Genomic DNA, 21,819 nt, shown 5'->3' with positions numbered 1-21,819 from the left:
TTCATCACAGATAAGGGCACACTGTATACAGGCTCACCATATCTAGGAAAGATATCTGAAATTGTCATAGGTAAACCCCCCAGTGACGATTTGGGGTCTCTGCTACCAACACCTCAATATTTACATAGAAATCACAGCTACTAAATATATACAGTCTTTTCATTAATGTCATTCATTAATGCCTTTTCAGGATGCTAAAGTCATTTTAAGCCTTTTCTGCCCAAAGTTGCATATATGCAACAGGGATCAAATGTGTACACCTATGGGGTGGGCAGGAATGGGTTAAGTGTTATTTTCATTAGTGCATTTGCCCTGTCATACAAAAAGGGGTTGGACTATGTAAAATAGAAATTCAAAAGTATTGCATGATGGGGGACATAAACTTGGAAGTAGATACATTTCATAGGTTATTTACCTATGTATCTGAACTGCAAAGCTTCCTCTCAATCCCAAATTTCTTTAATTGCTATAGCTTTGGAGGTGTAATAGAAGGTTAAATTTTTCAGGTAAGGTGGATTTACTGATTTGAAACAAAACTGGAATGATCTGAAGTTGCTGAGAAATATGGTGTGTAAATCTAATTGGCCAATGAACAAATAAAGCTCCATTCTGTTGCTGTAGAAATTCCAGGAAAGCGAGGGTGATCCACTGTCAAAAAGACAACACCAGGAGAAGTTTCCTATTTGCTCAACTCAGCATTAAATAGGTCGACGGAACAAAAAGTGACAATAAGCAGCACCTGTTCTATTCTACTTTTTTCTATCTTGTTAGAACTCAAGTAGTTTCATTTCTGTAAGTGACTCATTATGCATAACCCAGTTTTTGTTGATATATAAGTCATGCACGCACAAAGGAAATTTGATTCCTCGGACCCACATAACTGAGGGTTCAGCACTTTTGGTGATGGCTCTAATATGGTTGTCGTGCTTTCCTATTTGCTTGCTCTTTTATTCTGTAAAGTGCTTTTAATCTTTATTGCATTCCATTTGTGTATATTTGAGGACAGAGGTATTTCCATGTAAAACAGGGAGCTCCCAACATGGAAATCTAGGTGAAACGAAGCATGTGTATTAAAACAAAAATTCTGGAAATTGAAATACTGAACAAAAACAAGGAATCTCTCTATCCATCCAACATGCCCAGTCTATGCCAGGCTGTTTTTCGGGTCTTTTCAATTAATTTACAGACTGTCCTACTTCTGCATAGTTAGGGATTCCCCTGAGTATATAGAAACCACTACCATTTCTGTTTTACTATTTTAGTTCCAATTTGATAGGCACTTAACTACCTGAGTTCACTATTAGTATATATGATATGATGATATAAATGTTGCAGTAGCCCATCTGCTACTAGAGAATCATCTATCTAGCAAGTCTTTGCTCTTAGCTTTTCCTCATAATATCCATAACTATTAGCAGATGTGTTCATTTGTTACTTTGCCTTCAAGGATTGGACCTGAACAGATGGATTCTAATAGCAGACCTAAGTTTTACATGCTCCTTCCTCTGTGGACCAGAGTAGTGGTGTATAAATAACTTGATTCAATGCATGTCTGTTCAGAAATTTGTTGCTGAAACTAAGGGCTTACTTAAACTCTCTGAATTCCATAGGACTTACTTCCATCTAAGTACATATGGATTGCAGCCTAACTAGTACCACATATTCTGTTAAAATTTGGTCATGCTTTGGAGAACTTGTATGACTAATTCTGGCTACCCTACGGAATTTTGCATTTGTGTCTCAACTGCAGTCTTTTAAAACTAAACTCAGTTGTGGCCCCGAATTGTAAGGAATTGAGATTCAAATGAAAAGGGTCAAAAATTCCTATGAGGAAATCCAAGTTCTGGAGCATGCTTGAAGCACATCTTTGATTATGCCCCTAGCTTTAGGTTTCCAGCTCATACAGCTTCTAAAGACAAACCAAATTCATCCCAATTAATATATTTTTGAAGGTATTACACAAAAACTTCTGCTGTCTCATCTAGAGACATCTCTAGATGTCATCTCATCTAGAGACAGCAGTCTTGTGGCACTTTAAAGACTTATTTGAGCATAAGTTTTTGTGGATGACAATCCACTTTATCAGATGTTCATCCTTCCATCCATCTACCTCCACATATGCAGAGGTATAGGAGGAGGACAAAGGAGGTTTTTTGAAACAGACCTAGTTGCAGATTTTAAGATTAAAAGTATACAAGATAAGCATGCATCATACGATTAACAACTGTTGATAACAACCTCCTAACATTGCTACGTTATTTTTGTAATATGATTTTTAAAAATCTTTCATCAATTGAGGCCTGTGTCATCACCTGTGGTGAAGGTGCTGAGTTTCATTATAAACTCTTAATTCAGCTGATTCTCTGTCTAATGATCCTTTGAAGTTTATCCATTGAAGAACTGTCGCCTTGAGATCTGAAGTTTTAATGCACAGGCTTAAAATGTCAATCAAAACTACTGATTGTTTTTCAAAGAAACAAATGGATGATAAAATGTGAGCCTTTCTGCTTCAGAGGGAGGACATGAGAACTTAACACTCTGGTCGCTTTTGATGGAATAAGATAGTTTAGTGTCCTATGGAAACTGTTAGCAAATGCTGATTACAGTTCTTAGCTAGATAATTTTTTTATAACTGAGTAAAACTGCTTTTCAGTGGTATCCTCTTTTGCCATTCAGTAGTTTTACTTTTGAAGAAATAATGGATTGATATTTGTGAGAGAAGCACTTTTTCTGATTACAAAAGCCACATGACCAAAATTGTCTGAGTTGGAATGGCTGATGCAATGTCAAAAATTGTTTTAACTCAACTGATGTGGTTGCCTTGACTATAGACTCATCGTTGTAATAAAAAGGTGCAAAATATATGCATTTTAACTACTACACTTAAATTTTTGTGGATCAAAATTCACAGTTAAATTGGAGAGTTTCTGAACTAAGAAGATGATTAAGACTTTGGATGCATGACATACAACAAGGGTTGGAGGAAAAGGCATGTTTAGTACTGCTTGAGTAATAAATAGGCTAGATTGTCAAAAATACTGTTTGTGGAGACAACTATGCAGGAGCCTCTGGGGTGGGTGGTTCTGGAGAATGGAACATTAACAGTTGGGAGGGACAGAGAACCTTTACAGGAACAAACAGTTCCATGAATTGACAGGGCCTCCATTTGACAAGGGTGTTCTTCATTAGCTGGTACATTTTCCACTGCTTGGTTTCCATGGCTTCAAAATGCCTAGCTATTTGAAAGTTAAAGTGCACTACTGGGTTACTGGAAGCCTTGTAACAAAGAATTGGTTGGCTGGTTTCAATCAATAAAATGACATTCTTTAACACACACGCATGCACAGTTTTGGCCTTTGTTGGTCGCTTACGGCTGTCAAAATGCTACATTGTCAGTAGCAGTATAAAATGGCATAGTTCTGGTAGGTTCTGGTCCTAGCAACCCTGTGCTGTCAGCCCTCCAAGCTTCTCTTTGTTGCTTGCTTGCATCCTGCCAGTTATGTACAGCCCTCCTGTGACTAGGCCTGTGTCTTTTTGCCCCACTGCTACTTTTTTTGGCTCTTCTGTTTCCACCAGTTATTGTTTCCACAAATTCCTGCATTTCAGGCCCCTGCTTACCTTTTTCCCCATTTCCTTTAGCCACCTGGACTAATGACAAGCCATCTCAGTATGCCTCCCCTCACCCCCCAACAAACAACATGCAAGCCTTCCAGCCTTCAGTGTCATGTTTTTTTTCAGAGACCCTTCTATGATTAGCTCCTCTTTGCCACAGTTTCCTGATTCATTTGCCATTTCCTCAAGCCTGCTTTCAGGTAAACTCTCAGTACATTTCCAACTTACATCCTTCTGTCAGCTTTTGAACAACCTATCCCTTTGTTCTTCTCAAGACTCTTCCTCAGCCTGTTCTTGTGGTGGTTTTAAGTCTAATCAAACTGACAGGAATTTGCAAAGTTCACAACAATCAGGGTGGTTGTATGTGCTGTGATTCCACAGAATCATGGGGAAAATGAACCTATGAGTACAATCCACCTTTTTCAGTTTGCCTGTTGTTTGCTTTTCCCTCTTGTGACAATTGTAAGTGTGTAGGGAACATGTTCCGAAATTTCAGAAGCCCAAGAGGTAGTTGAAACTTAAGTGATTGGCTTAAGTGCTGCCCTGAATAGCTCCTTGACTGTCCTCATCACTAGTGAAACCAGAACAAATTATGTAAAATAAAACATTGTGCAAATATGGTCAGTTAGCATAATTTCCTAAAGTTGGCTCTCCTGGCCACATCATTGTATTTCTTTTATTTTTTTAACGTAGAGTGCACGTCTCTTTTAATATCTGATTAATGAAGTCAATTACCAGTCTTTTGAATGCCTTCAACTTCATCCAGGATTTTCCAGATTAATGTAACATTTTTTGGCAGATTCAATTTCATGAGATAGATTAGCCTGAAAATTATACACTGATAACTTTATGCTCCGATACGGTTGGTAGTCTTTACATGCTTCAGTATTTATGAACAGATCCGTAAAGTAACATTTTTGAGAGATTAGACATGATTAAATTTTACAGCATCAGTATTGTACATTTTTGAAGTCCCTACTTTGGGAAGCACTAGCGAGATTTAAGTGATGTGTGATGGTTTTCTCTGCAGAGGCAAATTCAGGCTTTTCTCTAGCTAAACATAAATGAGTGCTTCAGTTCCAGCTCCTCTTGAGATAATGAAGTTCCTATAAGAGTTATAAAATGTCATTTTTCTGTACATGTCCAAGGAAGACCATTTTAAGGGATGGGATTGATTAAGTTGTGATTTTGAGTTTTTGATGAGTGGATATTAGAGTACAGTTCTCTCATGTGCCATGCATGCCTGCATGCACACCAGGCCTGACTGGTAACTCCTCACTCCCTCAGCTGGCTACAAAACGCCACCATACTATCTGCCCTCTCAGAAAGGGGTGGGGGGAGGGAGCCTTCCATCCTTTTATCCTCCAGTTTCACTCTGCCCAGGTCCCGTTTGAAATGACCCAGAATAGCAGAGTGTATTGGGCACCCAATATGCTCTAGGGATGCTGCCGCAAATTGGGGCAGCTGCTGTGGCATTTTATCACAAAGGGTGACCTGTGCTGAGGCAAGTAAGCTATTGTGGGGGGTGAATGATGGATGAGAAGAATGGGGGGGGAATGGGGAAGTGGCAGACTGAGGTCGAGGGGATGGTTCCTGCCTGCAGCAACTTGCCCTTGATCCTAACCCCATTCCCTCTCCCCTACTGTCCTTGGATGTATGCCAGCAAAATGGGTGGCACAGATCCAAGTAGACCCATTTGGTCAGCAGAGTCTTGCCCCAGAGCAAGGGAATGAAATTTCCCTTACCATGAGGAGTCCGCTATGACTGCCCCCCCCAAGAATGCAGTGCGTGCTCCATTTGTGTGACTGCACTAACTATTGGAGAGTTTAGTTAGGATTGGGCTGTAAGCTAATTACAAAGCTGAATTCATGAAGCCCTGTAAAATAAGTATACCATCCTTCACCAAGTGATTTCAAATAAATGGTATCCTATTAATACATAATTTAGAGGTCCTGTTTTTGGTTATTACAAATGCTTACGTCAATTAAGTTCCAGCAAACCAGTTTACTTAGATCTAAGCCAGCGAATGCTTAAGTGCTTCATGTTTGCTTTTTTGTTAAAATCATGAATAGTGGCCTAATTAGGTCCCCATTGATTGAGTCCACTGGGTCCTTTTTCTCATGACAAGTAGCAGTGGGGACTTCCCAATCTGAAGCAAAACTGTGTGGGTGGAATAGGGTTAAAGCTTTTCGTCCCCTGTAGTTCCAATACATGGGGACCTGATGAGGCTGCTATCCATTGTTTTAAAAAAATGCAAACATGAAAGTTCTAAGCACGCTTCCTGCAATGTGTAATTTGATTGATTGGAGGGGGGGATGTAAACATGCACACTTCCTTTCTTGGTCAAATCAAAGCTCCATCTAGTTTAGTGATTTGTTTCCAACTACTACTGTGATGATCACAATCAACACCCTGCAAGTAGTATGAATAAAACGACTTAATAAATCAATTGAAACTGCAAGAAAATGATCCAGTGGTGGAGTTCTACAAATACAGCCAGAACATTTCCATTGTCAGCTTGTCCTCACAAATTTTAGCCTTTCGTAGGCAACCACTGGACCTGCGTATGTCTCAAGATCACAGTCTTTGTGTCTTAGGTATACAGGGACTGCACTGTTTCCATAACATAATTGCAACAGATTAGTTCAGGTTCACACATTGAAAGCAACAACTTTATTTGAAGGTGACTTCATGAACAAGTTTTGCAAAAATTCACTTTGTCATTGTGGGAGTGATCTGGGAAATGTATCTCTATTATTTCATTGCTGTATTTCACAAATGACTTGCTGTAGCATAGGTCTGTGAGTCCATAGAACTGCTCTTGAACAATTAGCCTGGTGATTGGAGCTTTACAGAATGGTCCAAATGTATTGGGCCAGTAAAAGTTTGCAAGATAGGACCTGTGTTGTGAAAATGCTGGGAAAGAGCATAAATGACAATCAGATCTTATTTTTCTAATAGAGTATTTTTTTAAAACCCCAGGAGTGTTCACCAACATCTTTGTTTCCTTTGTTGCTAACTTGTGGGGGGGGCGTATTTCAAGCTACTAACCTTTGCTTATTCTGAGTATTTTAAAAAGAGAATTAATATATGCAGCCCCTAAATAAGAATGTATTTTTATGTCTATTTATTATTTATTGAATGAAATGGGACAACTGAATCAGTATTTTCTCTGTGAATACAAGTTTGTATATAGCATGAACGTTATTCTTGTTTGTACATAGGTGTCTCGGAAATAATATTTTGAATGTATTTCTTCACTATAAGTACTGAATTTTAATGTGTTTTGCGTACACTTTTCCACACTAATCTTACCCCTGTACGTATTACCGGTAATCACTTATCCTTATAAGTTGTTCTGTATAACCTAACTATTCTAAGTGTGAAAATAAAATGAACAAATAAAAAAAATGAAAAAATGAAAGATTCAAACAAGGCTTTGTTTTTCTGTTGGTTCTGGAAAATAGTTATTTGTAGGGACAGTTTAAAATGAGTTTTTTGTGAATTTTGTGAATTTCTGTTATTCTTAAAAGCAAAAAAGGCTGAAAGCTATGTTGTGATTTTATTCCAAATTAACATCCTAATCAATTTTAAAGCATTTTTATCAAGTGTAATCACTGTCATATAGGTGATATATATGTGTTTTATGCTTGTGGCTGTCGTCATCCCCAAGAGCACAAGTACGTAGTCAGCTACTTAAATGAAACAGGAGCCTTTCAAAATTTGCACACTACTGAATGAACAAGTAGTAGTAGTAGTAGTAGTAGTAGTAGTAGTAGTAGTAGTAGTAGTAGTAGTAATACAGGTATTTCTATACCACCTTTCTTGGTCCTCAGATTTCTCCTTAGACTTTATTCAAGGCATGCAGATCTTGAACCTAATACTTCCAAACACAAACATTGAGAAGATAGCAACTTAAACCAACAGAATTGAACATAACATTGAACTGCTATGGAGGAAACAAAACAGGTGTTAAACTGCAAGGGGGCAAAAATCAACAGCTTTATCATGGTAGTGGGTGCTTTTTGTTGAACTTCATGCTCATTGGATGGGGTGGCCCTTTGCCTGGCTTTCAGTCAGAGCCAAGATACTTTTGCTTACTCGTCAGTAAACATGAACATGTAGCTCAGTTTTGTCTTCCATAGGACTTTACATTTGTCAGCTTGGAGTGATTTCCGTCTCTTATGTTTTGGGGGGCCTGTGCTTATTGGATCGGGGCCATTCTGGTGGCACTGCATTCCTCTAGGCCAGGGGTGTTCAAAGTTTTTGGCAAGAGGGCCACATCTCCCTGACACTGTTCTGGGGGACCCAGGGAAAAAAGGAATTAATTTACATTTAAAATTTGAATAAATTTACATAAGTGTGCATAAATGATTATATTAAAGATGAACTTATATGAATGAATGAAGGTCTTGCAATAGCTCAAGGCCTATAGGCCTGGCACAAAGCAAGGCTGGCCTTTCCTTTGCTGCTGCTGCTACTATATCACAGATGTGAAAAAGCAAGCAGTGGAGAGAGTCCTCATCCCACAGCTCTCACGAGAGGTCAAACAGTTGTATTGGGCCAGTGCAGGCTCCAGCAAGTCTCATTGGAGACTAGGGGCTCCCTGAGGGCCACATTGGGAGCCTTCAAGGGCCGCAAGTGGCCCCAGGGCTGGGGTTTGGGCACCTCTGCTCTAGGCCTTCAAAATAGACTGAGGCACATTTGCCTGCTCATGAGTATATGCACACTGTGGCTCAGTTTCACTTTTCAGAGGGCTCCATGCATTTTCCTTGGCAGCTTCTTAGCAGGGTTAGGAGAAAGCAGCACAGTGCTGCATGTGGAGTTAGGGGCTTAGATTCACAGTCAGAAGCCCTCAGCATGGATGATAGATACTCCGCAGTCACTTTAATAGGAAAATTTTGCTGTTAACTTTGTTAATTGAGCAAGATCCCGTGTTTTATCATTTTATAAGCCCTATTTCACGTTATTTTGCATTTACCATTTTAGATTGCCACTAGTTATTTGTAATAACGAAGGGCACCCAAGGCAGCTAACAAGCAAGTTAAAATACAAGGCAACAGATAATCATTAAAAATACAAGACACTTAAAAACAAAAATTAAAACAAGATAAAAATACATAGCAGCAGATTAAAAGCACGCAGTAAAAGACATAATTTATAAAAACAGCCCTTAAAGTGCCTCGAAGGCTTTCCTGAATAAAAAAGTCTTAAGGCCCCGCCGGAACGTTTATAATGAGGAAGCTGCTCTCAATTCAAAGGGGAGGGAATTCCATAGTGCAGGTGCCACCACCGAAAAGGCCCTGTTTCTGGGGACTACAATATACAGTGAGATCCTGACTAAGGCTTCAGAGAGGACTGAAGATCAGAAGGTGGATATTGTGAAGAACAAATTAAAATCACTGGCTCAGGTCCTCCTCCCCTCCCCTCTTTTTTAGGCCAGAAGCCATTTCGAAGCAACTGAGGGGAGAGAGCTTATTAGCAGGCTGAGAGCAGCTCCTTATCAGGAGCCATCAGTTCACAGGGTAAGTTGTACTACTCATTGCAGAGGGAGGTAAATGAACTGCAGCATGGTGCTGGTGTTTGGGGGGGGGAACAACTCTGCGATTCTTTTAGCATGTCTATGCACATAAGATTTTTTTGCTGTCAAAGAGAATATGCACTAGACTTAACTGGTCTTGTACCAGTGACCTGAGCAATGAATTTGGTCCTAGGTATTTTTAGCCAATGTTGTTGGCATCCTTCAGTCTCAGAAGACTATGGTATTGCGCTCTGAATGGTGGTTCTGGAACAGCGTGTCCTCTCCAGTGCACAAAGCCTGGATAAAGTAGGTATGGAGGATAAGCTGTTACCCATGCAGCAAATCCCCCCTCTCCACATTGCTGAAATGGTCCAATGGAAAGGCAGAAGCCAATATGGTTTGTTCCAGCGGCGTGGCAGGAGTTGCCAGAACATGACTGTGTTCAGCCATGAACTGCCTCAGGGACTTCGGCTCCGGATTTTGCCTCGAGGTTGACTCCTGAAGCCTTTTCCATAACTGGATGCAGCCACAAGGCAGTGGAGGTTTGGGATCAGAGTTTTCCTTCTCTCAGATGAGCTGCCTTCCCAGGCTGACGAGCCCCATCTACCCAGTGGCTGTTTAGTCGCCTCTTACAACAAGTACAGCCAAACTGAAGGCCTATTCTTATCCCCAGCCCCCAGGGGCTCAATGAATGCTGGGCAAATCAGGACTGCTCCACAGAGATGTAAAGGCTCCCCTTCTTTTCACCATGGTCCTACCAACCAATGGTGACTTTGAATTTAGGACTTATTCAGGGCTGTGTGCCACTCTGCAGCTGTATTTTTTCAGCTCTACAGTTCTCCTGAGACCTGCCATCCACTCCCCATCATCCTTAAATCCCCACCACCCCTCCTTGTCTCAGGCATTTTTATCAAATGGGCACATTCTGGTGGTGCTTTCCCAGGTTCCATCCACAAACCTTCTGCAAGTGCATATTTTTGGTAAGCTGCTCCTCCAGCATGTTCTGAAGTTTCTTGTTCATCTCAGGCAGATTCTCCAGGCTTCACCAGGTCCCTCAAGATGCTGCTTAGGCTGCTGCAGTCCACCTGCCCATGGGCTCCTGACATTTCTTTTGTTGGGAGAAATTGCAGTCCACCTGCCCATGGGCTCTTTCCCATTTCAGAATGGGAAAGACACGGAGTGGGGGGAGGGGGAGAAGTGCCATTTTTAGCCAAAAGTTTCTTAAGAGCACAAAAACGAAGGTACTTTCTTGGGGAAATGCCATTTACTGCCCACATGGCTCTGGAACATCCCCTAGCACACAGCAAGCCAACACCTTGCTATGAATTAGTTGGTGAGGGGTTTCCAAGGGCAAAGGTGAAGCTTTCCTGTATGTCTTTCACCTATGAATAGATCATTGTCCCTGCCACCAAAATCAAAATCGCTTATTAGCATAAGACTGCTTTGACCTCTGCTGTCTTAAGCCTATCTAATGACATGTGGCCTGAGACAAGGGCTCCAAGAGACTTTTCCTGATGTTGCAATGGGGGGGGGGGGGGAAATGGGCAAACAGCAACTTCAGACTCTCCAAGCAAAAGATTTCCAGCAAGTTGGGTTCAGTTACAGGCAGCTTTCACTCCAGAGGGAAAGGGGCTACTGCGATTAAATTGGTATATTTATTTCTGGCACCAAGAAGGCTGTACAGAATTCATGTTGGTCTTTGTCAATTCATGAAAGTTTAGCAGTAAGCCTATTCATGGGCATGTGCAGGAAACCTAGTAGGATCCAAAGTGGTTATAAGGACAGAAGCAGTTCTGGGGGGAAAAGGCATCAAGTAAGGAATAGAAATCTAGTGCAGCAGCCACTTTAGGGATTGCTGTGAGAGTTATAAAATTCCTGTGACACACATTTTTCTCTCTCATCTGCTTTAAGGACTGCAACAGTAAATAGAGGGTCTATTTTTTTGTATTAAATAGAACTGCAAATGCCTTTCAGCTTCATCAAATGACAACATATAAAGTTATAATACATGTTACACATACAAATGTGCACTTTCTTTCACATCCTCTGATCACTTTTACTCTGGTTAATAATCACTGATCTCCCTGGTAAAAGCTTAGCCTGTCACATCCTGCTCAAATCATATACAGTATCACTCCCAGTAATCCAGGGACCTCACGGCATTCATCTGAAGATGGTTCACTATCCCAATGCTGCAGTGCATCAGGAGACCACCCGAGGCAGTATGCGAAATGCTGCTCCCCTTACCTGATGATGTGCCACCCTCTGCAACTCCCACCCTCCAAATGTTCTAGCTCAGCACCCCCCTCCTCAATATTTCTTCTTTCTCTGTCCCCCTCTTTCCTAATCCAGGGTGTGGAAGGAAAAGGAGCGGCAGTGGAGGTGAGTAGACACACAAAGATGGGTACTCCCATAAACTGGCTGCCTGGGGTGACCACTTTAGTTGACCATATGGTCAGGTGAACCTGAGTAGAACTAAGAATCTTAGGAGGTATCAAGGGGTTACAGTGGGAAGGAAGCAGGAGAAAAAAATTTCAATTTTTTTTGTAAACTCCACTCAGTTCTTAGGATTTTGAACATTTTGATAATTTGATATGCATTTTGAACATTTGATGCATTTTGAACATTTGATAATTGCCACCTGGCAAGCCAGCATTGTTCAATCTATCCTCTGCAGACACATCCATGCCAAAGGAGCAGAGCATCCACCCAGTTTGTTCAAAACAGGGAAGTTTGTCTTTCAAGTTGACACATTTAAGCAATATCCTAGCTCACATCAATACATTGGTATTTGCATCCTGGATGAATGCTTCCTGGTCAGATGTGTCCCAGTCATTGGGAAACCTGGACATTTGCACCTGATTATCTGCATCCCACTATAACTGGATAACAAACTGTAACTTGGTAACAAACCCTGTATTATATATTCTAAACCTCTTATCAAAGCCATAACCCTAACCCTACCTTTGAGTTTAAAAAATATAAAGTACATCTAAATATACGTATATTGGGACACAAATCTCTGGGACGCAAAAAGAACAGATGCAAATGTCCAATTCCAGGATGCATTGGACCAGAACACAGTCATCCAGGAAACAATGGTCCTGTCACTCAGTACATCAGCTCTCATCTTTAGGTTAGCAAAGCAAATACGTTACAGGGATGACTTGCTAAAGTGCAAGTAAACAAAGGACTGAAAAGTGTTCTACTTCTTGTATAGATTAGCATGTTTCTCCACAGGGCTGGCTGCAACAGTCATTCAGTTTACAGTTGGGTCAACATTGCCCTCTTGTGGAATTAACGGCCGCTATGTATCCCTTTACAAAAGCACCAGCACAGCAAAGGACATAAGTACTGCACAATGTAAAGGACATATTTTTGCCCCTGCATGAAAGCAGGGTGTCCTGAGCCTGTGCAAAAGTGCTGACACAGCCTTCCATACCTCAGGGAGCCAGTGGACATTATATCCAACACTTGGATGGTGAAAACAGCGACCACCTCCTAGCAGCTTAGCTCTTGCAAAGCTGAAACTCCAAACCCATCAGCAGGACCAGGACGTTATAAACAGAAGCTTAGAGGCACATTCTTCAGCATTATTTTTATCAATTGATAAGCAATTTTAACTGCTTTTAACTTTGGGAGAAGAGGACTACGAGTTTGATAAACCAGCAACACGTTCTTTTAAGAGATGAATATCCTGCAGCATTTCCTACATGGCCTGCAAACATCTGTTCCACTCTTCCGCCTCCAGCCATCCCAGTTGCCGAGAAAAGTGTGAAAAATGTGGGTGCAGGAGCTACCATCACTCACTGCAGAGAATTGCCCTTTGAATTTCAAAACCCACAGCTTCTAAATAGCTTGTATAGGTCTCCAAAGAGACCCATTGAAGGCCAGATTTTTTGCTTACCTCTCCTTGGCTAGCCAGACACCCTCTCCCAATAGTATGCAGCACATGTTCTGTGCTAGCTGGGGATAGGTTTGGGCTGTCACTCATGTTGCCATAATTTAGGGGTGTCCAAACATTTTGGCAGGAGGGCCATATCATCTTTCTGACACTGTGTCAGGGGCTGGGAAAGAAAGAATTAATTTACAATTTAAAATTTGAATAAATTTACATAAATGAATATATTAGAGGTGGAACTTATATGAAGGTCTTGGAATAGCTCAAGGCCTATAAAAGGCCTAGCACAAAGCAAAAGTCAACCTTCCCTTCACTACCACTGCTGCATCAGACATGAAACAGCAGGTAGTGGAAGGAGCCCTCATCCCACAGCTCAGGTGAGAGGTCAAACAGTTGTCCTGAGAGCAGTTGCATCAGGCCAGCACAGGCTCCAGCAAGTCTCAGGAGGGCCAGAGGCTCATTGGAGACTGGGGGCTCCCCAAGGGCCTGATTGGGAGCCTCCAAGGGCCACAAGTGGCCCCCAGGCCAGGGTTTGGGCACCCCTGATGTAGACTGTTCCACAAATCTCCTACTCTGAAGTACACACTCCTAAGGCAGGGGTTCCCAAAGCAGTGGCCACCAGGTTACTAACTGGCACTGGGCAAATGAAATGCATCTCATCAGCTTTAAAACAACTGGCTGCCAGTTGGTTTTCAGACCTGGTTCAGGAAGTGTCTTGCCAGAGCTCCTCCTCACTAGGCCTCATGCCTACTTAAGGCTAATTAGTTTCCTTTGTTAAACTCACAGGTGCAGCAAGCAAAAGTCAGAGCCAGGTCACAGTCCACAGATTCCAGGTAAATCAATCAGAGTATCCAAGCCAGAGTCAATAAGCCAAGTCAGCCTGCTCTCCAACCTACACTCCTTCTACAACCTACAGCCCCTAGTTCCTCCAGGTGCTGTTTATATACTTCTAGGTTCACTTTAGCCTCTAGTGGCTGCAGCTGTGCAGCACACCTCCCGCTACCACCTGGGCTTTAACCCTGCATTTACTTAGAGCAAGGGGCACTGTGGACACCACACCCTATCTCCTTGGTGATATCTTGGTGGGACATTGGCTGCCCATTCGTTTCCGGGCCCAATTCAAGGTGCTGGTTTTGACCTTTAAAGCCCTATACTGCTCTGGGCCAGGATATCTTAGAGACCACCTACTCCTGTACAATCCGGCTCGCCATCTCAGGTCATCAGAGAAGGCCTTTTTGCAAGTGCCGCCACCCAAGGAGGTGGGGGGGGTGGCTGCAAGAAATAGGGCCTTCTCGGTAGTGGCACCAACATTATGGAACTCCCTTCCCCTTGATTTGAGAATGGCTCCCTCTCTTGAGAGTTTTCGGCGAGGCCTGAAAACACTGTTGTTTAAACAAGCCTTCTGATCTCTGGCCTTCTTAACATTTTTATACATCTTTTAGTTTTTACAGGCTTGATTCCTCGGTGACTTGCTCTTTTATTCTGTCTTTTAATCTGACTACTGTTTTTATGGCCTCTGTAATGTGTTTTTAAATGTTTTTATCTGCTATGTATTAATGTTTTTAAAATTTGTTTTTTTAATATGTTGTTAGCCACCCTGGGTCCTGCTAGGGAGAAGGGTGGGATAAAAATATCTTCTGTGATTTTGCTATAGGGAACCAATTCTGACCACGGAGGCATATGCAGCTTGGAATCAGGATTTCAAGACCTGTCTACTCTTATGCACGCCCATACAGGAATCCCCCTGCCACTTGAGGTAGCTGCACACCAATGTTGTCTTTTTTTCCATCCCTTTTTAGAGCCCTTTGGAGTCAGGGAGCCATATCTTGCTTTGCTTTGCTGTGTAAACCACTTTGTGAGCTACTTTTTGTTCAATTGTGATATAAAATATCTAAATAATGTAATAAATATAAATATCTAAATAATAAATAAATACAAATAAATTATTTATATAATAATACAATCTATAAATAAAATTAATAAAATCTATATTTATATATTTTCTATACATATTATTTATATGACAAAGAGACAGTGGAAGCAAGCAGGTTTTATGTGAGGGAATGGGGTCACCCAGGGAGAAATGATAATAATAAATAATAACAGGTATTTATATACCACCTTTCTTGGTCTTTATTCAAGACTTTATTCAAGGCGGTTTACACAGGCAGGCTTTATTAAATCCCTATTAAATAGGGATTTTTACAATTTCAAAGAAGGTTCTCTCTTTCAAGAACGACCACATTCAAGGTGTTTCATTCCGATCTGGCTTCACATTCTGGCCTCATTTGGCATCATTTGTAGAAGCAGGAGATTTGGGGGGCACTGAGGGTGGCAGATTAATAAAGTAGATTAGAAATAGAATGTTTTTATTCAGGATGACTATATTTGCAGTACATTCCAGTCATTTTATTTTGAATGCATATTAGCAAACATTTCAAATCAGTTACATGTACACCTTTGCTGTAGGTTGTTCTTTTTCCACTCTGCTCTGACCCATCCAATGTGGTGTGGGTTAGGCCTGCAGCTCACCTGGTCCCAAGTTCATTCCCTGCCATTTGCAGGTGAAGTAGGGAAGACCCCCTGCCTGAAACTCTGAAGAGCTGCTGCCAGTCAGTGTAGACAAGATGGAACTCTACCTCAGCAGCTTCATACGTTCACCTAACTGCACATCTTTCCAGCCAGTAAGGTGGTACAGGGTATATCTATGGCTACACTCTTACCTGTGGAAGGTGTGCCATGTGAACCAAGCCAAGCAATCAGGAACTATGGATGCAAGTAATAAGCACATGATTTTAAATGGAAGCCCATGTGATGCTAAGTAGTGAGTAGAGCCGCTGTGAGGAATGTAGGGGGGGAAATGTTTTGGCCCAGAGGAGCTGCCATTGGGTAGTAGCCTGAGTGATTCTCAGAGGCTCAAGGAAAGAAATTTTGGTAAAAAGCGGGTTGGGGTGTGGAGATTGAGGAGTAAGCTCATAGGTGAAGGTCTGTACTTGAAGATTTGTACTTGACATTCAAAGCTAGAACAGCAATAGCAGTGAATTATTCTGTGCTTTGTTCTTAGACACCTGAGCCTGGTACCCATCTTGGAGCAACTGCGACAAACATACAAGAAGACTAAGCATGCTCAGTCTTGAACAACATCCATTTTCTGCTCAGATACGCTTTTAGGCCCAGTAGCTTCTGTGAGACAGGCTTTGAATATAGATAAATGTGGATCGCCTGCAGATCTTGAGGATGGCTCTGTGCATTCCTCACACAGACTTGCACAGACTCTTTATTCAGACCTAAGCCTGGAATCCAGCTTGGAGCAATTGTTACAAAGACACATGAGAAGACTGAGCTTGCTCAGTCTTTAGTAACTTGAACAAATTGGCCACTAGGTGGCAACCACAGGAATATATACAGTATTACATGTACCTCCCAACATTTGCAGCCTTCAGTTCCTCCTTGGCAGATTTAATCCCTGTGGCCCACCTCATGTCCCCATTAAGGATGGTGCCTAGAAGAGTTCCAGGGGAGTATTACATTATTCATCAACTTTTCATAGAAAAGTGCCAATTTAAGGGCAGTTTCCCAGGTATGCTATATATTATGAGACAGGGGCCCTGCCAATGTTTGTGTAATGGCTCGCTGTGACGCTGAACATCTTTTTGTCTATTGCCTGTTTGCCCTGATGATTTCAGCCTGCAGGGTTTTTGTTTGACAGCCACAGGTAAGTTGGCAGAGTGTGTCCCTTGATACATCCTGCTTTAGGGTGGAGTGGGCCTTTAGCTGGAATAGACCCTTGGATAGGAGAGGTTGGTACAATGCAACTCATTATCTAGTTGCCTTTATATTAGGGCTCCTGGAAAACCAAGTAGATACCAAATTAGCAGATACTGAATCATTGTGAGCCTATAGGAAAAATGCAGTTAGGTTCCAAGGGACCCTCTTCACCATACACTCTATGAACTTGATGAACCTGAACCTGAACTTGAAGTTTATAGGGGATGGGTGATAATGAGGGCTCATCAACATTTCCAACATCTGATACTCCCTCCTCCATGCTGGCTATCCCTCAACTCAGCAACTGAAGGTTGCTGGCCCAACAAAAAGGCCTCAGAGTTCCACAGTGGGGAGGGGGTTGGTTCACCCTTCCTCCTCCTCCATCTGTCTCCTTCCCTGTGCTTGCCCCAGCCCCACAGCAGTCCTCATGTAGCGTTCCAGAGACCTCTCATCATCACCAGGATTGTGAAGATTCAGCTGGAGTCCCCAAGATGGTGAGACAAGTCTGGAAGTGGGTACAAATGTGCTTGATGATTCTCCACAAGCCAATAACAGTGTCCTTTGATGCAGAAAATTGACCCAATCCAGTCAACTTTCTAAAAAACAAGAAGTATAATTGGCTGGATGGAGTTACTCCAGACCTCTCCCACTGGCCTTATACTGCATAGGCATCTCTTCCTCTTCCCCCTGTATGGCACCAGTGCTACCTTATGGTCATGAGGAGGCTGCTGTCTCTCCTCCTCCTCCTCCTCTCACAAACTCTCTGCCCCTGCCCACCTGCTCATAACTGTATCAAGTCGTCACCCCCCCCCCCCATGCTGAGTGCACTGGCACAGTATTTGCAAATAACAAAAGGTATGTGGCAATTCCGCCCCCACAGAGAAGCAAATTCACAGAGAGTGAATTTGCATATAAAGAGAACTGACTGCACTTCCACATTTGTGCAGTTAGGGGTTGATGCCAGGGTTCTGCACCCCCCCACCCCCACCCCCAGCTGTCAGAGGTTGGACAGCTGTGGTCTAGGTCTTTGTGGAAGGCCCTGATGTGTGTGTAGGAAGTGGGAATAGTGATGGGAAATAAAATGTGTGAAAGCAACTACGAAATTCACAAGGTTCTCAGTCCTGAGTATGCTTTCCTGGGAATACTCCCCATTGGAAACACTGAGACTCACTTCTGGACTTGCGTGTACAGGATTGTGGTGTCAACTGGGAAAGTGGAACAAAAGGAAAGGATCCCCTGAGCGATGGATAGGCAAAGTTGAGAGGAAATGAGAAGAAATGTGTGAGAATGTGTTTTCAAATTAGGAAATGTTTTGTCCTTTCATGGAAAATGGAACACAAAACCCAAATCTCACACTGTAAGAACATAAGAAGTGCCTTGCTGGATCAGGCCATAGGCCCATCTAGTCCAGCTTCCTGTATCTCACAGTGGCCCACCAAATGCCCCAGGGAGCACACAAGACAACAAGAGACCTGCATCCCGATGCCCTCCCTTGCATCTGACATAGCCCATTTCTAAAATCAGGAGGTTGCACATACACATCATGGCTTGTAACCCGCAATGGATTTTTCCGCCAGAAACTTGTCCAATCCCCTTTTAAAGGCATCCAGGCCAGATGCCGTCACCACATCCTGTGGCAAGGAGTTCCACAGACCAACCACATGCTGAGTAAAGAAATATTTTCATTTATTATAATAATAATAATAACAGGTATTTATATACCGCCTTTCTTGGTCTTTATTCAAGACTTTATTCAAGGCGGTTTACATAGGCAGGCTTTTATTTAAATCCCTTATTAAATAGGGATTTTTACAATTTGAAAGAAGGTTCTTTCTTTCAAGAATCACTACATTCAGGCGTTTCATTCCGATCTGGCTTCACATTCTGGCCTCCATCCTCCCACGCTCAGAGCAGATGGAATAGCTTGGCTTCAGCTTGTCAGCTGCTTCAAGGTCGCACGGTGCCAGTGGCCTCAAACTGGCGACCTTGTGGATGTTATCTTCAGGCAGACGGAGGCTCTACCCTCTAGACCAGACCTCCTGCCCAACACTGTCCTAACATTTGTCTGTCCTAACTCTCCCAACACTCAATTTTAGTGGATGTCTCCTGGTTCTGGTGTTGTGTGAGAGGGAAAAGAGCATCTCTATATCCACCTTTAAGATAAGGAACAAGTGTTTTGAATTTGTCAGTGCTGTCATATGTGTGTTTGCTCAAAAGTAGGTTCCTCTGCATTCAGTGGAGGTAAATCTCGAGTGGAAATGTCTAGGATGCCACTGCTTAAAAACAAAATCTGCGTGTGTGTTTGTCTGTGCTTGTGTTTCCATTGCAAGGAAAAGTCTCACTGAGCCTGTTATATTTTGTACTTGAAATAAGGTTTTTAATGGCCAAATACCTTCACTGTAAGCCAGAGCTATTCAAACTGGGGTGTCGCAACACCCCAGCCTGTTAGCCCTGGCCTATGCCCCTTTAAGGGTTGCGTCGCGTCGCTCAGGGGGGCTGCAGGGACTGAGATGCACTCACCAGTCCCTGTAGCAGCCTCCCTGGGGTGGTGGGAGCCCTGTGCGAGTGTCTGCATGGCTCCCCGAAGCTTAAAAAGTGAAAGTGGGGTGATCGCGCTCCACCTCCACAAAACCGGAGTGCAATTGCTCCACGTTCACTTTTGGAATTCTGGGGAGCCCTGTAGATGCTCGCGCAAGGCTTCCCGCACCCCCAGGACACTGCTGCAGGGACTGGTGAGTTCATCCCAGTTCCTGCAGCCCCACTGTGTGACGCGTTCCTGGGGATTGCGTTGCTGCCTCCCCCCCTCCCTTGCTGCCTCCCTCCCCTGCAAGGATTTAGTGCAGTCTTCAAACTCCCCGAGAGTTTGAAAACCGCAGCTCTAAGCTTTTGAGCATAGGAACCCAAATTCCTGTGTATCCCTCAAAACTTGCACTTCTGTGCCTGGATAGGGACAATTCTAATCTAATTGTTTTCTTTTTTTCTTTTATGTGCAGAAAATGATTTGCCTGTTGTTGTTCTAGTCAACAGTCCACATTTTTTCACGTGGCTCTTTGCACTTCCAGGAAACACAGATTTTCCTCAGTTCCCCTTCTCCATTTCAGTCGTGACCTAGGCTGACTCAGGGACGTAGTTCCTTTTTCTTTTAGAGCCCGATTTCATTTGCAGATATAGCACTGCATTTCAGCCGTGAAGAGTGGGCTCTTCTGAAATCATGCTAAAGGGGACTGTACGAAGCAGTCATGATAGAGAATTATGAAAACATAATTTTTGTAGGTAAGGATGATCCTTTGGCCGTTAGTTGACAAATGTCCCAGGTAGGAACCTCTGCTCCACTGGATGTTGCCACGGGGTGTTGGTGGCCAGGCTGCATGACCTGGGCACAGCTGCTGGTATTCCTGATGGCCTCACATCCTCTTTTGTTTTCATAACAGTAAAGTTTCTTTGCTGCACCTTTGCCCTCTCCTTTAGGAGCCTTTGGGCCCAGTTTGCTCCTGGAAGGCAGGTGTCATCCACGGTTTTGGCTGGTTCATCAGCTGCAACATTTCAGGAGAACATTTGACTTGGTAGAAGATAACTTCCCATTACCCCTAAATCTGAAATTTCATTCTCAGCTGGAGGCATTCTTTCATTGATCTTTTACTATTTCTCATTTCTCCTATCCAGTTGTGGCCTTTATTTCTCTGAGAGTCCTTCACCTCTAAATAAGAAAACCAAAATACAGATGTGCACCACTTAATGATGGGGATACGTTCGCCTATCCCCGTTGTTAAGCAATTAGGTCATTAAGTGAACAAATAGTGCAATCTATTGCCTTTGCTGTGTAAACAGACACTCCATGACAGACACTAGCTGGCTGCACAGGCTACTGGACATAGACTGCCTCTTCTTTGCATTAAGAGCCTCTCTGTTGTGTAAATAGACACTCTGCTGCAGGCTATGGGAGATGCGATTGCGTCATTAAGAGCATCTTTATTATGCTTTGAGCACCATCATATATTCAGTTCATCATTAAGCGAATGGTTGTAAAGCAGCGCACGCCTGTATTGATGAAGCCACTTGCCAGTTAAAAGGTTGCTGCAGCTTTTCTGGGCACTAATTCTGGTTGGACAAAAGAAGCTTATGACTTCCCTAATTAGCTGCAGTTCCTCCTCTTACTGGATTTCTTTTCTTACTTCAAGCAGCATCAGTGTGGAACCAGATTGGAAGAAAGAGGAAGCAGACTCGGTCTTTACAGCAAAGAGTCCAGTCAGAGAAGGGACAGTTTATGTGCCAGGAGTGTGGAAAGAACTTCAATGTTAGGAGCAGCCTGATAATCTATCACAGAACCCACACAAGAGAAAACCCCTGTAAGTGTCAGGAGTGTGGAAAGAGCTTCAGTCAGAGTGGTCGTCTTATGCTCGCAGAACCCACACAGGGGAGAAACCCTATAAGTGCCAGGAGTATGGAAAGAGCTTCAGTCAAAGTGATAACCTTAAGCACCATGAGAGAAGCCACACAGGGGAGAAACCCTATAAGTGTCAGGAGTGTGGGAAAGCCTTCAGTGACTGCAGCAGCCTTATATGCCATCACAGTACCCACACAGGGGAGAAACCCTTTAGGTGCCTGGAGTGTGGAAAGAGCTTTAGTGTCAGCAGCAAGCTTATGCACAATCACAGAACCCACACAGGAGAGAAACCTTACAAGTTGCAAGAGTGTGGAAAGAGCTTCAGTCAAAGTAATGGCCTTAAGCTCCATGAGAGAACCCACACAGGGGAGAAACCCTATAAGTGTCAGAAGTGTGGAACACTGGCTCTTTTCCTGACTGGAACATCTCCTGCAAGCCAAAGATTTCTGGCTGGGCACCTAACAAGCTTCTTGGCCTCCTCCCTGACATGTTTGATAGGCTTGTTTCAACTGAATGGGAAAGGCTGTGCTTATTCCTTTGAGATTAAAGTCATTGACCAGGTTGGTTTCCAGCAGCGATCATTATGATCCAGTGAACCCTGATCCCACAGTTTAACAGACCATTATTTTTACT

This window comes from Tiliqua scincoides, chromosome 2 (assembly GCF_035046505.1).
Source record: "Tiliqua scincoides isolate rTilSci1 chromosome 2, rTilSci1.hap2, whole genome shotgun sequence".
NCBI classification, from domain to species: domain Eukaryota; kingdom Metazoa; phylum Chordata; class Lepidosauria; order Squamata; family Scincidae; genus Tiliqua; species Tiliqua scincoides.
This window is presented reverse-complemented; position numbering follows the sequence as displayed.